The 8763-nt window shown below is 39.1% G+C and overlaps 1 long non-coding RNA gene across 1 annotated transcript in view; it reads right to left on the bottom strand.

Annotated features, from left to right (window-relative positions):
- The window catches only part of LOC130681731 (uncharacterized), an 89848-nt gene extending 87802 nt beyond the window's left edge, over positions 1 to 2046 (bottom strand). Inside the window, exon 1 of the long non-coding RNA XR_008994997.1 lies at positions 1860 to 2046. This is a non-coding gene — a long non-coding RNA (uncharacterized LOC130681731). The remainder of the gene's footprint in view (positions 1 to 1859) is intronic.
- Positions 2047 to 8763: the final 6717 nt, after the last annotated feature.

Genomic DNA, 8763 nt, shown 5'->3' on the forward strand with positions numbered 1-8763 from the left:
CTTTATCTCTAGGTGGTCAAATTCTTCCCTAAATTGGTTATACTAATTTATATCCCTGCCAGCACTACCTAAGAATTACCATTTCACACTCATCAGATCGAGAAAAATAGAGAAGTCTAACACTAATATTGGAGATACTGTGAAGAAATGGGATCTCATAGTTGTTTTAATTTGCATGTCCTTGATTACTACTAAGATGGAGCATTGCTTATATTTATTTTGCATTCTGGGTTCCTCTCATGTGTGTTGCTGGTTTACATTGTTAGTCTATTTTTCTATTAGTTTTTTCAGCTTCTATCTCTTTTGATTTGTAGGAATTCTTCATATATGCTGGATATTTTTCCTTCGGTGATTATATGAGGGTCAGTTATCTTCTCTAGTCAGTGGCTGGTATTTTCACTTTGATAAATTTTAATACTTTAAAAATTTTAAACTTATCTACAAAAAACTCCACTATAAACAATATTTTCCTTTGTACTTGACTCTTTCTTGGCTTATTAAAGAAATCATTATCTACCTTGAGATCATAAAAGTATTCTTTTTTTTTCCTTACACAATAGTAATCTGATCAAGCCTGGAAAACTAAGCATAATAGTTCAAATAACAGGAAGTAGTCAACAGGTCATTAAAAACAAAACAAAACAAAACAAAATGCACATCAGGAAGCCCCACCATTTTCCTTCAAGCTGTGTGACCCTGAGAAGGTCACTTAACCTCCCCCTCGGTTTGTTCCTGGCTGGTTGGGACGCCTGAACAAATATCAAGGAAGCCTTCTATTCACATGACATGCTCTGGCATTTGGTTGCCCTGGCATTTTATGGATTTGTGAAATCTCCAACTGTGGTCAAAATGCCACCCTCCACACCCTGGACTAGGACAACCTTGCACTGACCTGGCTGACAGCCGGAACAAGGCAAAAACCGCCCAGAACTTTGGAACCGAGCCTGCCTCATTTGTTCAAGTAAATAGAATTTACAGAACCCCTGCCAGGGAAGACAGGGTTAGGAGTGGGGAGCTATAGTGGGTTCACAGTGAAGCCCCGGATCCCTCAGAGGGAGGGTCAGAGAGAAATGCGATTCCAGTCTTTAAAGGTTCTGGAGTAATCGGTCAGGACTTGGTCTAGGAAAATTGGAAATAGAGAGGAATGACATTTGTTTTGAACTAAACCTCAGCTTTTGCTATTCTGCCACCCTTAACTCTTTTGGAGGCTCGTTCTCTTTCTCTGTTGTGCCCTCAGCACTCCTCACCCTGTCTCCTTATTCTACCTACCAAACCTCACTCAGAACAGTACCTGACACGTAGCAGGCCTCAATAAATGTGGCCATTATTAACAGGGAATAAAGGAATGGCATCCTTTTGCTATATACATTACAAGCAGCAGGCATTACATCATCATGCCCATTTTACAGATGAGGAAAATGAAGCAGAAGAAGTTGAGGAACCAGCCCAAGCCCAAGTTCATGGAAGTACTGACTAACAGAGCTTAGATTCACATGAAGGTGGAGCCCATACATTAAAAACTCTGGCTTCCCAGGCCACATTCCACACTTAGAGGCAGCAGAGGGGAGCTTGTGTGCCCAGAGAGAAAGCCTGCAGTCCCCCAGGCAATGGCCCAGTTATTCTTACCATAGTGCCCCCTGGAGACACACAATTCTAAAATGTGAGGTCTGGGAGGCAGAGCTTTGAAAAATAACTCCAAAACATAATGGGAAGTGAACGGTTTCATCTTGTAAAAAGCATTCTTTAAAATTCACCACCTCCCACAATCACAACAGGCAGGGAATAGGCAGTATCTCCGAAGTGAGGAAAAGGTTTGGGAACCAGGAGTCAGTCCTGATGCCCCCAGAGAAAATGCCCACCTTCATGTCACAGCAACACCAGCTCCGAACTCCTACCCTTTTCTCTGCAGGGAGCCCCAGCGGCCCAGATGACAGCTGGAATGGTGAAGTCCTCCCGCCCTGAGTGCCGTGGCTCACATGACAGTCCCTAGTTCCAGAAGCCTGGTCACAAGCTCCTAAATGAGGAGCCAAAACCCAATCCCAGTCGAGTGATTTCAGACTCTGGGAAGTGGGAAGGTTGAGGGGAGGGAGGATCCTTACCAGCTCCCATAGTCATCCCAGGGCTCTAATTGCTGCCTTTCCCATGCAAAGACCCATAACAGAGACACCACAAAAAGGGAGAGAGGAAACACCTACACCAGCCTGGGGAAAACTAGATTTAGAGATAAATTGTGTATGTGTATGTATGTTTGTGTGTGTGAGAGAGAGAAAGAAAGACATCACTGTAGTTGAATTCTGACTCATTTCATAGTATGAGTATTCATTCAATACTTTTAAAGCATAAAAACAAATAAGAGTACTTCCCATTGTGGTCTGTCACATAAGAAGCTTAGAAGTCATTGTTCTATCCTAACAAAAAGTCTAACAAACTGAAAAATCAACAACTCTTCCTAAATTTGTTAAAAAAGTGAGGTCACAGGCAAATCACTATCCCTAAAATTAGAGAGAGGCAGATACAGAGAATTGCGACTACCAGAACAGAAATCTCTGCAAGAGGGAACCAGTGTCAGGGTAGGAAAACCTGGACTGCAATTGATAAATTGCTGGAGATGCAGTGTGGACAACAATGGGAGTTAAAAACTCCAGGGGGACCTAGTCATTTGAGGACCCCACACTTTTTTTGTGAGTTTTACCTCTAGGAGCTGTACCAGGTTCTTGCAGTGAAGAGAAAAATCCCTTCATGTGTCCTGCAGGAGTCAGAGAAGAGGAACCATTCAAAATACTCCAGAACATTCTGCTCTTCTGACAAGACTTCTAACTAGCCAGAGCCCACCCTATTGGGGTTTTTATCAGGGCCTAACCTACCTGGCGGAAGGGAAACACTCAACCCCAGTCCACTCTAGCCATCCTGTTCCACCTGAAGTGAAAGGGAAAAACCTGAGAAACACTGGTGAAGTTCACAGTCTGGGGCACAGACTCACTAACAGATTGAGAACTAATCACAGGACTACAGAATGCTTCCCCTCCCCCACACCTCATCACTACATTACTAAAGGCCTATGTACCATAGTTCCTTTTATCCAGTACATCAGGTCTACTTTGCAATAAAAAATTACAGGACATACTATTAAAAGGCAAAAAAACACAATTTGAAGAGATTGAACAAGCAATAGCACCAGAGTCAGATATGGTGAGACTGTTGGAATTATCAGACCAGGGATTTTTTAAAACTATGTTAATGTGTTAAGGGCTTTAATGGAAAAAGTAGACAACATGCAAGAACAGAAGGATAATATAAAAAGAGATATAGAAATTTTAAGAAAGAATCAAAAAGAAATGATAGAGATCAAAAACACTATCATAGAAATGAAGAATGCCTTTGTGGAAATCAGAGACTGCACATGGCTGAGGAAAGAATTTTTGAGTTTGAGGATGTAACAATAGCAACATGCAAGACTGAAAAGCAAAGAGAAAAAAAAATGGGGAAAAAAACAAAAACCCAGAGCAGAATATCCAAGAACTGTGGGACAACTACAGAAGGTGTAACATAGGCATACCAGAATACCAGAAGGAGAAGAAAGAGAAAAAGGAAGAGAAGAAATATTTGAAGAAATAATGACTGAGAAATTACCCACAAATTAATGATAGATGCCAAACCATAGACCCAGGAAGCTCAGAGGACACCACTCAGGATAAATAGTAAAAAACTTTGCCTAGGCATATCATGTTCAAACATCAGAGGACAGAAGATCCAAGATAAAGAAAAAAATCTTGAAAGAAGCCAGAGAAAAATAACAACTTACTTATAAAAAAGCAAAAATAAGAATTACATCTGACTTATCAGAAACCATACAAGCAAGACAGTAGAGAGAAATATTTAAAGTGTTGCAAGAAAAAACCCCACCAATCTAGAATTCCGTACCCTACATAATTGCTCTTCAAAAGTGAAGAAGAAATAAAGACTTTCCCAGAGAAATAAAAATGGAGGGAAAATTTTGCCAGTAGAGCTGACTCACAAGAAATATTGAAAGAAAGTCTTTAGAGAGAGGGAAATGATATAGGTCAGAAGGTCATATCTACATAAAAAAAAAAAAAGAAGAGCATCAGAGAGGAATAGCCAAATATATCACTCTGGTACAGGGCAGTTGTGAAGGTTGTATTTGTTTTGGAGGGCTAGGAGATATATGGGAATGCTGTATTCTGCTCATTTGCTGAGGACCTAAAACTGCTCTAAAGAATGTATTAATTTCTAAAAAGCTAATGAGACTTTAGTTTCCTTCATAAAATTCAAACTATGGGTCATTGGCCTGTGGGTATTTGTTCATACTTATTTTAGGTGAAAGGAATTCTAACGTCTTAAATAATTTGTCCTTAGGTATGGGGAATAAAAAATTCTATGAGAATAGGACTTGGCTAGTCCCTTCTTTTCCTTCCTCTGTCTTCCAGAAATCTCTAACAGCCAGCAACCACAGCAATTCCATAGCCCATTTGTAGATGGAACCCTCCATGAAGTCTTGGCTTAGATTCTGTCCTAAAGCCAGTCCCTTCTCTTTGACACGTTGAGCTTTTATCCTGTCTGACCTCAAAGCAAACTAAGGTTTAAATTCATTCTATGTTTGGATGCTTCCTGATCATAGAATGATTTAAAGGAATTTCTTGATTGTTCAAATTTGAAAGAAGCTTTTTCAAAAAGGAGACTGCCTCTTTTAAAGAAAAATAAACAACTTTAGTTGCACCCCACCTGGTTTCAGAAAATATTTAAACAAATAAGAAGATAGAGTGGCAGGGAAATCTGTGTGCTTGCATCCAATTTGGGACAATGTGATTAATGCCAAATTATTACATTCTTCAAAAATTCTAAGTATTGACATTGTGAACCACTTAAGGGGAACAAAAATGTAAGAATGGAGGGGTAAAAGTCAGTTGACCCAAAATAAAAAGTAATGAATTGGAAAATAAGAAACTAGAGTAGTTCAGATTAATGTCTTCTTAGACTATTCTTCTCAACTAAATACAGATGATACCAAGAAGAGGAGTTAAAAAGAAAATTAAAACCATTTGGCAGGAAATATTTCCCTAAGCAACAAATATATGAGGCGTTCCAAAAGTAAAAATGCTAGAGTTGTTCAAGAATGAGCAGCTTTTTGAGGGAGAGAGAATCAGAAGGCAGATCACTCTTCCAAAAAGGAATGTTCCCTCATTCTGACTTGTCCAATATGTACACCCTTTGCTCACCAGGGTTATGTCCCTACCATCTCTGCAACTTGTCAGGCAGATTTCAGGACAAGCCAATCTATGGCAAGATGACCAAGTCATGTAGATGCCAGTACTGTTTTTGTCCTTAAAATCCAGGAACTCCCAGATACCAAATTCAGTTCTCTCCCATTGCACTTGATCTGACAACTCACTTTTGAAACTAAAAAAATTCAAACAAAGGTTGGTGTGGTAGACAAAGGTGTGGTGCTTTTCATCAATAGTTCTGATTCTTACCTTCCTGATGTTAGACATGGTCCTATGGTTGTGTATGTCTTCCAGGTGAATGTTTTAAGTATTTACCAATGATTTTTCCTCATCTGTCATAAGCTGTGTTCCAGTGAGTGGAAGCCCCACCAGCCTTGCTCCCTGAGTGCACATGTGGAGCAGAGGCCCCTTTCGAAGGGCAAAGGACATAACACCTGAGTGAGAAATGAACCTTATTTTAAGGTCCTGAGAATTTAGGTTTGTTACTGCAGCATAACTAAGCCTACAATGCTTGGTATGGCTGATAATTAAGGCAGCAATAACTGAGGCTCCACTCCAAAATATTTCATGCTTCTTTATTTTCAGAGAAACTTATTTTTAGAAGAAATAGACGTTTCTAAATGTACCAAGAACCTTGAAAAGTCAACCATCCTTGAAATGTGATTTACTTACTACAAATGCTCTCAGAGTAAGCATTTATGATACCAGCTAAAATTGTGAGATATCACATGTGTGATTAAATATCACATGCCTAATTTATCCTGAATCTTATCTGCAATTTTAAGTCATTTTATTTTTTAAGTGTTTTTCTGGTCTGTTGTCACTGATATTATAGCTGCCTTAATATAAGAATAACTACTTGTACTTCAGTGTGTAAATATGAAATATAAAAATGGCTAATTTTATTTGAAATGGCTCAACCTACAATTAAACAAATCCCTTTAGAATAATAATTATTGTAAATAGTTGAATGTAAAGATATTAAAAAGAAGAATGGAATAGTAAGACTGCACATAGATTAATGTCACCCACATAAAATTCCAGGTTTGTTTACTTAGGTTCAATTTAGAATTATATTTCATGATTCTTAAAAATTGCTTCCAACATTCAGTCAAGAATAAGTTTGAATATTTGATTTGTTATATCAAAGTGACCTTAATTTTGGACAAATATTTGGCAAGCAAGACGCCAAGCCTGCTGAACTGTTGTATTGACTTTATATTTTTAAGCAACAAATTTGGAGAGATGATCTGTGTTTTAAAACATGCGTTTGAAGTCTATTGCTAGCATTTACAAACCGATTTAGTTCCATCCATCTGGGAAATAATCCAACATGTACTTTTAAGTTCTATTTTAATTTCAAGTAGCAAATGTTGCCTTGTACTCTTCTATGGCCTGCATCTTCAGGAAACCAATGCAATATCGTACAAAATAAATAATTCTTAGAGATATGGAATTCATATAAAGTATCTTTTGCTCCCCAGAGATTTTTTTTTTTTGCTAAAACAGAGTTGATCTAGATAGGCATCTATGATTTTGCTCTGGGCCAGGCCTATCTGTGCATCGCTGAGAAGTTTTCCAAAAAGCAGCAGAGCCAAATGACAAAATCAGTCCTCCTGGGGTCTGGGCTGACTCAGAACATCTCCATATGGACGTCCCAAGGCAATTTATACTCAACATGTCCCCAAATGAACTCATCATCTCCTAAAACCATGGCCATAGCATTCCCTTCGACTATTTTCTTGCATCTTGTACCCTCCAATTTACTGATTCCAGTATTCAGCCCTTGCCTCTCATCCTACCATTGCTCCACCCTGGCCTTTGCCTCCCTAACATGTTCCTGCCTCAAATATCTCCCCTCTCCAATCCCTGTTTCCACTGCCACCAAATAAATCTCTGTAAAGCACAAGTCAGATTGTACTTCTTTCACCTCAAATATGTTCAGTGAATCTTGGCTGCTGTCTTTGGTTTGCCTCTGCAGACCACTCTCTACCCCTTTCTCCCTGCTTTGTGTCCTAAGAGCCAGTCAGCATGAAGATCATCAGTGAGCTCCCCTGCCCTTTGGCTAGTGGTTCACTTTCAAAAATGCAGAGCCCTGGAGGTGAGTGAGGTCAGGGTATATATCTCCTGGCATCCTTATGTCATGGACATAAGTCAGCCTCAATTGAAGGCATTTCATTTTCTTTTCTTCCCCTGTCAGTCTCACATTCTCCTCATTATCTCTACTGAAATATTTTCCGTTTTATCCTGCATTACCCTTTGTATCAGGTATATCCTTTGTATCTGATACTGTATCACTATTGCAGAATTACAATATGGCAGCAGCCAAGAGCCTTGAATTACTGTTTGGAGATTGGAACACTTACTGATCAGGAATGCCCCTTATAGGCTTTATATGAGTGAAAAATAACTTACTGGGTTAAACCATTAAGATGGGAGGATTTATCTGCTTCAGTTACTAGCATTACCTTAATTAACCGAGTAAAATTCTTCTGAAAATAGAAAAATTCTATTCCTCGATGAATTTCCCAAGTGGGTTATTAAAGTACATTATAAGCACATAGGTAGAAAAGCTGTGATCACCAGGTGCCTGCAGGAGATGGCAGAGAATGCATTTCTTACTGTGGAAGTCTCTTGGACTGGCAGAGAAAGAACACAGGGCAGTCTTGGTGCTCCTGGGCCCAAGTCACTGACAGCATTTTCATGGCATTCTCTTTTTCAAGAGGGAAAACTATTCACAAGATGAAATTGAAATTAAGTGAATTATTTACAGGTTGGGGAAATTTACTGAAAGGGTGGTTAATAATAGATTGGAATCAACCCAGAGGAAGTTTTCTAGTGGTAGTAGGGCTTGCTTCTTTATCATAACCGTGCAAACACTTTTAGTTATTTAGATAAAGCTATAGAGGGTTTAGGCTTGTTTATTAAATTTGCTCATGTTAAGCAATGGCCTGCTAAGTGAAGTAAGCCAGACAGAAAAAAGACAAATATAGCATGGTATTACTTATGTGTCAAATCTGAGTAATAATAATGATAACTCAAACTCATAGAAATAGAGAGTAATAAAATAGTGGCTGGCAGGGGTTGTGGGGAGATGTAGAGGCCAAGGGTGGCGGCCACAAGATGTGCCATTGTGACACACAGACAATCTCAGAGCTGAAAACTACCAAGGCCCAAAAGACTTAGGAAGAAACTTTGACCTACCCCCTAACTGCCTACAAAGAACGTAGATAAAGGACCTGCTCCAGGAGGAGAGCTTAAATAACTACATTATCATATAAGCTAGCAGGGTAGACAGGGAGGAATGTGACAAATCCCGATTGTTAAAATTCCTCTCTGTGCCCCATTATTTCTGTCAAACATTTGTTTATCAAACATTTACTCTTCCATATTCCTGTGAATTGCTTCCCTTTTCCTTCCAAGTCTCAGACCCCTACCCCTTCTCCTTGGTTCAGGATGCTTCAATGACTAGCTTCAAGTACTAGCCTTACCTTAATTAACTGAGTAAAATTCTTCTAGAAAA

Source organism: Manis pentadactyla, chromosome 2 (assembly GCF_030020395.1).
Source record: "Manis pentadactyla isolate mManPen7 chromosome 2, mManPen7.hap1, whole genome shotgun sequence".
NCBI classification, from domain to species: domain Eukaryota; kingdom Metazoa; phylum Chordata; class Mammalia; order Pholidota; family Manidae; genus Manis; species Manis pentadactyla.